The 8,483-nt window shown below is 33.9% G+C and overlaps 1 pseudogene across 1 annotated transcript; it reads left to right on the top strand.

The window, feature by feature from the left end:
• Positions 1–1,595: 1,595 nt before the first annotated feature.
• On the top strand, positions 1,596–7,724 carry LOC107630077 (protein WHAT'S THIS FACTOR 1, chloroplastic-like; annotated as a pseudogene). The gene is made up of 3 exons (XR_015907573.1): positions 1,596–2,214; positions 3,277–4,682; positions 6,987–7,724. The product of XR_015907573.1 is annotated as a protein WHAT'S THIS FACTOR 1, chloroplastic-like (transcript).
• Positions 7,725–8,483: the final 759 nt, after the last annotated feature.

The following is an 8,483-nucleotide window of genomic DNA, read 5'->3' as shown; positions in this document are numbered from 1 at the left end:
CCCACACAAATCAGATCGTCTAATTTGTGGGCCTAAGTTTTTTTAACAAAGAAATCGAATGGTCCGATTTCTTCATCCCACATTCATGTCTAGTCCATTCTCCATAACTACGCACAACACACACAAACTTTGCATATCCAAAAAAATAAACCTCAAAATGATTATTTATTTTTTAAAAAAATATTTTTAAAATATATTAAAATTATAATTTAGTATTTTTAATTGATACTACTTAAATTGTCTCAAACATACTAAAATTATTAAATCCAATCTCAATTTCATAAATCTAAAAAAATTCTTCTAAAATAAAAAATTAACTCAAATAATAAAGTAATACTTTAATTCAGCGATGGAACTAAGGGAGCCAGCATGGGCCATTGTGCCCCCTCCCCAAAAAAATTTAAATATATATGTAACATTGTTAATTATTTATTTTTAGATTTTTTAGTTTATTAACCATATATTTAGTATAAATTTATATAATAATTTTGTATGTTATACTAATCTTTTTAATGAGTGGTTGAATGATTATTACATAGAATATATTATTTTATTTTTGTTAATTTTAAAATAAAATTAAGTACTCTTTTTCATTCTATATATACAAAAAATATTTTGAAATTAGAATTGGCCTAAAAATATTTTATGAAAATACAATTTCTTTTATATTTTTAATGTAATAAATACATACAAAAATTTAAATTTTTTTTATTATTATACGGTTTAATTATTCTTTTAATTCTTATAGTTTTACCAAATTTATAATTAAGTCTCTATATTTTTTTCTTTTAAATGGATTCTACACTATTTTAAAGTTTATAATTAGGTTTTTTCTAATATAAAAATATTAGATTTAACTGAATATTTTTTTCATAAATTAAAGATATTTATAATTAAAAACGTAATATATCTTTGACCATATATATTTTGAGAGGAATATTCTATTAATTTTAATATTTTTGACATGAAAAAGTCTTAATTAAAAAATTAAAATTAGTGTAGAAACTCAATTAAATATATATATATATATATATATATATATATATAAACTAAATTAAAAATTTAATAAAATTATAAAATTAACAAAATAATTAAATCATATTATACTCTTAAAATGTATTCTTAGAATAAATTCATTATAGTAAAAAAACTAAAACTAAAAATATTATAAATTGAATATCAATTTTAAAAATTGGCCCCTTTAATATTAAAATTTTGATTTAGCCACCATTTTAATTATATAAATTTGTAATTTCTATTAGGATTTAGCTAACATATACCTATATGCCTATTTTTAGACACATAATAAAATTATAAACTAAAAAAATGTTTATAAAAAATAATATAAAATTTAAATTATCAATACATTTATTTTATATTTATTAAAATAAAATATTTAAAATTTTCTATTATTAACAACCTTAACTAATGCCATTATCACACAGATTAACTAAACCGTTTTTATTATACATAGATTCCGCTATTTTACTTCAATTAAATCACGTCGTCAATATAGTTAGTGAAAGTTCATTACTTTTAATATTGCGCATCTCCTGCTCGTGTCATCCTCGCGCCCCCTCGCCTCTCTCGCTCCTCGTGTCTCTGCTCTAGCTTTGCCGTCCTTTGGGTGCTCGTCATCGGCGGTTTTATTCCCTATCGAGCCTTATATTCTGCCAGTTTTTTTGCGTTGTAAACATAAAGAGAATGACCGTTGCAGTGCCTCTAGCTTCTCCATACTCTTCTCGTTGGAGGACCACCGAAAGTTACTTAATTGGTCGAACGAGCGATTAACCGATAAATCGACTGAACCGAACCGGTTTTTAATCTCCCGGTTCGCTACCCAAAAAAAATTAAAAAAAAAACCGTCAGCCCAGATGCCAAATCACCCGTCCCCCTCCCCCTTGAATCTCTCACAAACGCTGAAACGCCCAAAGCTCCACTCACCAACCCTAACCCTATCAGAGCAAATCAGCAGAAGGTTGGCTCGTCCTCGTCGTCGGCTGCTCTGTCCTTGTCGTCGAGCCCGTGTCTGTCTTTGCCTGTGGAAGGTCTGTTGCTTCTCCTCGACCTTCTTCTCCTCGGCGTCGCACGGAGCTATTTCCGTCGCCCTGTCCCTCTTCGAGCTCTCTCTGTCTCTTTCTCACTGCGACGTCTCTCTCTGCTCGGCGGTGGAGTATTCGCCGTGCCGTCACCTCCCTTCCTCCCTCACTGCCGGTAACCGCTGCCTCAATTTAACAAATCCTAAACTCTCTCGCACTTTTGTGGACAATATTACAGAGTTTTATTCTGGTGCCCGGAGGGTGCATGGCCTTGTAACTCTTGGTCTCTCTCACTTTATTTGTCGCTAGTTATATCATCTCTATCCTTTCTATATCCCCTACCCTCGCCATGAAAGTTTTCGCTCTAACTTGCTTTCTTGCACCCCCAATTGTCTGCAATTGATTGAGAAAGCAATTTATATCAGTTTATTGTATTTTGTATGTGTCCCTGAATCACAGAAATCTGATTCAGAAAGCATGCAATTGATTGAGTAACTATTGAGTAATTATTGAGTAGCTATGGTACTTCACTGCATTGTTAAATTTTGTTAATTTTATTGATTCTGATTTCTGAGTTGTTGATTGCTGATTTTTTTAATTCTGAGTTATTGATGGTGGTACTGATTTGTTTATTCTGAACTTAGGGAGAATAATGCTGTGTCTGCTTCTGTTGTTAAGTTTTTGGTTTTTATAATTTTTTATGAAACTGGAATAGTTGTTGATGGTTGATTTGAATAATTTTGTTGATGGTATTTCACTGCTCTCTTAAATTTTGATGGATGATAGTTGATGATGGTGTTTTATTAAATTTTTTGAAGTAATTTTGTTGTTGATTGATATTGTTTTTTTTAAATATTTTAAATTTATATTAAATTTTTAATAATTTTATTTTATATTTAATTAAACCGGTATGATCGATTCAGTTCTTGCAACCTTGATGAAATGTAATTGATTAATTGCTTGGTTATGAATTTATGATGAGACTTGAATTTGTCAATTTGTTGAATGAGAAGTTTGCTAATTACTAATTTAGTTATCCTGCCAATTGCTGATTTTGGGTTGGTTTGCTAATTTTGAATTGGAAAGAAAATGTTATTTTGTGGTTATGATATTATGATTCTACTAATATAAATAATAGGGATGCACCTTATTTTCAATTTTAATTAGGAGGGCCCTGAAATTACCATTGTTAGAATTGATTGTTAATTGTCTCTAATTGATTGTTGATTGTTAATAGGCTTCGTTGCTACGATGTGATTGTTAATTGCCTAATTGGAATTGATTCTGGACCACGATGAACCCTATCGCAACTTCAAACCATTTGTCACATTCATTCTCGTCTCAATAGACCAAATCACATGCTCACAAGACTTATTCATCGTCGTGGTCCATTGATTCCGTCTTTACAACAACTACAATGTCTTTCTCTTCTCCACCGAACCTTCTCCCTGTGGTCCATGAAGAAAGATCCAGACCTCGAATCCGTGCTCTCCCGCAACCGCCGCTGGATTGGCAACAACCAGATCAAGAACATCATCCTCCACTATCCAAACCAAGAGATCCCCATTGCATCCCTTCAGAAGAAGTTGAAAACCCTTGACCTCAAAGGCAAAGCCCTCAACTGGCTCCACAAGTAGCCTTCCTGCTTCGACGTTACTTTCACCGGCGATGAACACCGCTGTCACCTCTCCAAGCGCATGATGAGCCTTGTCGAAGAGGAGGAATCTGTTAGGGAGTCTCAAGAAAATGCTTTCGTTTGCAGGTTAGCAAAATTACTTATGATGAGCGTCAACAAGAGGATTAATGTTCTAAAAATCAACGAGCTGAAAAGGAATTTAGGATTTCCCAATGATTACGTGATTAGGATTGTTGCAAAGTACCCGAATTTGTTCCGTGTTGTTAATGAGGGTGGGAGGAGGAGCTCTATGGAGATTGAATTGGTTCACTGGGACCCTGAATTTGCTGTATCCACAGTGGAGGCTGCAGCCAGGAGGAGCGGCAATACAAGGCCAACGTTCTCGTGTTCTTTGCCTTTCAGTTGGGTGAAATCATGGGAGAGATTCCGTGAATTCGATTTGGTTCCTTACTTTTCGCCTTACATGGACCATAGGGAATTGGTGGAAGGATCGAAAGAGATGGAGAAGAGGAATGTGGGATTGGTACATGAGGTGTTGTCTTTGACTCTTTGGAAGAAAGCCTCAATAGTGAAGTTGGGTCATTTTAGGAGGGAGTTTGCTTTGCCTGATAGGTTGAATGTGTTGTTGCTCAAGCACCCTGGGATTTTCTATGTTTCCAACAAATATCAGATTTACACAGTTTTTCTTAGGGAGGCGTATGTTGGGTCTAAACTTGTTGAAAAGGATCCTTTGGTTGTTGTGAAGGAGAAATTTGGGGACTGATGCAGGAAGGGCTTCATGAGTACAATCAGAGGCGGCGTCTCATAAATATGGAGAAGAGGAGGAAGAAAGGTGTTCCTTTGGCTAGAGTAGATGAAGTAAGGTGTAGGAGGAGAAGAAGCGAAAATGCTGACTCAGATGATGATAAGGATGGAAACAATAAGCCGGGAGGTTTGTTTGACCCCGAGGAAAGGAAACGGTTTTATAAAGTTCTGTTTGATGATGATACTTCATGAAATTCTGAGCGGTATGTGTGTGATAATCTAGTTTGTGCATTTGGTTTATATAAATTTGATATCAACGCTTCCCTCCCTGCTACATATGCATACATACACAAGGTCGCACATATGGATTAAACCTTTTTTTTTTGGATTGATATGTCCCTTAAATTGGCATTTTGACTTTTTCAGTTTTCTGAATTAAATTTTGGTGTGGCTGGGTTGTGTTTACTTTTGCCTTATTGCTGATGATTCAACGGCATGTGTAAGCTGTACTTTCTATATATTAGAAGAGAGACTGAGCGCATAGTCCAGTTAAAACCTACATAACTCTAATATAAGATTCCTGCATCATTTCTCTTCATAGTTGCCGTTGAGTTAAAAAAGAAAACCTTATCTTCCCATGTTCTTTGTTATTTTCTTTGGATAATGGTCAATGGTGATTGCCCAATGATGCATAATTCAAAATGTATTGAGCAGTTTTGCTGTGGTGTTAAGTTGATCACTTGCCTTCCACCATTTCTCTCTCTCTCTCTCTGGCTCTTGCTCGCTCACTCACTCAACTCACATGCATGCATATATACATACACATACATATATTTGGCGATGATGATGATTATGATTGTGATCCTTTGGAAGGCTTTTGATGAACACCACTGGCTATGGAACTGTCTATGATTAGTTCTAAGCTATGAGATCTGAGGGCACTCCTATGTTTTACACTTTTACCTTCGGTTTGCCTGCTATTTGAGCTAGTTGGTTAGATTTGATTGTTTATATAGTAGTTTTGGGGTCATGTTTCTAAGGGAAAATTAGTGACTTAATTTATGAATGATGATGCGCCGCACTGAGCTCTGAGTTACTTTTATTAATTGACTGCATAATTAATAGTGAGGGTTTAGATTGGCTTTATTTAGAGGAAGAAAGTACCTTTTTTTATTTAAAAAAACATTGCAAAATTTTAAGAGCATTTGGATACAATTTTATTTGCCACATGCTTTGATCTGCAACTTCAAATTTTAAAGAATTGAAATCTGAGAAATTGTTCCAAATTAGTCTCCCCCTCCCCCCTTTCCCTCTTCTTTTATTTATTTGTTTATTTTTTTTAATTCTGCCCAATGATGGACAGACAATCTCCTGGCTAATAGGTTTTGTTCATAGCTAGAGCTGCACCAATCTTTCTCTCTCTCTCTCTCTCTCACTCGATAACTCTGAGAACTGCGATCTTTCATAATTATTTATTTATTTATTTATTTATTTTATTTCTTCCGGATGGTGCAAGAAGTCTGAATAAAGCTAGTGGCATAAGCTTTAGCTAATTTCTAGCTAGCTATATGAGATCTGAGGCCTCTGTTTTTCTGTTAGTTTTTCTGGCTAAGTGATTATATAAGTTTGCTTCCTTTTTTGGTGGCTATCTTTGATTTTTATTGATGTCATCTTCTTTAGTTACTATTTTTTTTTTTTTCATTTTCTCGGTACTGTAAGTGCTACTGCTACTTCACGCAGTGCTGTGTGAACTTACATTTCTGTATGCTGTGATGTTGTAGGGTTTAGGCCTTTAGGGTGATGTTCTAGCTTCAATTCAGTTCTACCCTGTCCTGCTCTATTAATATAACAACTACAATACTTCAGAAGTTTTCCTTTGTATTTAGTTTCACTAATTGCATAGGATAATGTCTGCATTGATGAAGTTTTTATTTTCCTTCTGAATCATAAATTTTGATTGTTTTAGTTTGCATTTTATACACATGCATAGTTAACTGCAAAATTTTTCTTTTCCCCTTTATCACGCATTATAATAATTCTGCTAAATGATAGAACATGTTTACTAATGAACAACTCTATGGATATTCTTCATGACTGGACATACATCACCTCCATTACCATCACCATCACCATCACCATCGTCACCACTACCATTATCATAATCATAATCATATCCGTCAATCAATTAATCTCTTTGTATATGCCTCGGTGGGTAAATGGCTAAATGGGACATTGAAGGATGAGAATGAAGCCTGTTACAAAAGCCATGGATGAGTTTTATTTAGCTATGAGATTTGAGGTCTTGTTTTTTATAAAAAAAAAAATGCTTACTAAGGGTTTAAATCAAAGGCACTTTCCTGGTCTTAAATTTTCATTACAGAAGCTGAAGAGAAACTGGTGCAATATTGTGGTTTCTAATTTTCTTTAGTCTTATCACATCATTGCTGTTTTACATTTGGTTTTGGAGTTTCCCTCACAATGTTAATATTAATTCAACCTTTGGAACCCATTGCATGGATATTATTATCTTGCTCTTTTTGAATAATATAGGTTTCTTCGCATTGCAGGTGCTGAGTAGATTGGTTCTTGAACTCCCTCCTTTGGTAAACTCTGGATCAAATCATATGCTATTAGTTCTTAATGTCAGTCTCATGCTCTCATTTATGCTGACTTTATTTTTCCCATTTCTTTTTTGTTGGCTAAATAAATTAACTGTTGCTTTTATGAAGAATGTGCTTTGTCATGGTATCTGTATAGTTCATGTTGTATTTTGATATGCCCTGTGATGAAAATTGTTGAAGCTGGAACTTTGAACACGATTCAAGCCTTTTCCATTCCTTCTGCCTTTCCTCTCACTGCCATCATTAACCGATCCTTTCCCTTGTGCTGCCATTACTTATGATGTTCCTCTAGACCTTGTACTTGTTGATGTTCCTCTAGACCTTGTACTTGTTCTTCGTCATCATCATCATCATCAACGTCTTCTTCTCTTACGCATTCCCTTTATCACTATACCTCCAATCATTGTTGTTATTATTATTATTTTCTTGCTGTCACGGCAATTGGCAGCGGGTAGAAATGGTGGAGAGGGGAGACAGGGCTGTGCACACTGCCTTTATTGATGTTGACAAAGTCCTAATCCCATGGTATCTGAGGGCACTTTGTATACTCTGTTCACTTATTTTATCATCATCATGTAACTGAATGATCCACTGCTTTGCATTCTTAGTGAATCTGTGGTACTATTGTAGATATTGATTCGTGTATCTTCTCTTGTATGTTAATACTATGATAATCTTTAGCATCATGTCTCACATTTGACAAAAGTTAGTTTCTTCCATGTCTATCTCATTATAGTTTTTGTTATCTTAATTAGGTTGGAAAGGAAACTCGACATTTTGGAGTATTATGTTGCGTGGGGTTCCAAATTTAGGTCTCATTGATCTCTTTCTGGCAATGATTCCCTTTATTTAAGCTCAGAAATTTCAGAAGTTAGTGCAGTGCACGATGTTGTATATAATCTCTGTAAATAATCTGACCTTTGTAATTTGAAGAGAAACTAATTCCTTTGGAAGAATAATGTTCAATCATAGATCTTCAATTAGATATTCATGGTTCCTTATATATAAATTTTACTGCTGTCAATATGGTCATAAAAAAAGTTATCTGAATTAAATCTTAAAACAGTACTAAATTTTGTTAAATCATATGTCTTTGAATAACCTGGCAGTTTCACTGAGTTCTAAGCTCTTAACGAATGTGGGCGAGTATTATACAATTCCACTGTAATTACCGTTGAATCTTGATCATAAAATAGTTGGTTTATAGAGAAGATGTTGATCATAAAATAGTTTAGTCACCAAAAAAGAAAAGAATATGTTAATAGTATGCACAAAAAATTATGCAGGTTAGTCAAGATATGCATTATAACAACTTTTGCTGTATAAATTTTAAGTAGGATAATGTTGTGTTTGATGACATTCTAAAGACTTGAACAGATTTTCAAATTAATTATTGAGGAACTACTGAAAGGATTGTGTTGTGCTATGAACTCATGGTTTAAC

Source organism: Arachis ipaensis, chromosome B3 (genome assembly GCF_059453495.1).
Source record: "Arachis ipaensis isolate K30076 ecotype BB chromosome B3, ASM5945349v1, whole genome shotgun sequence".
NCBI classification, from domain to species: domain Eukaryota; kingdom Viridiplantae; phylum Streptophyta; class Magnoliopsida; order Fabales; family Fabaceae; genus Arachis; species Arachis ipaensis.
Note: the sequence above shows the minus strand (reverse complement) of the source record. Positions and strands in the feature narration are given on the sequence as shown.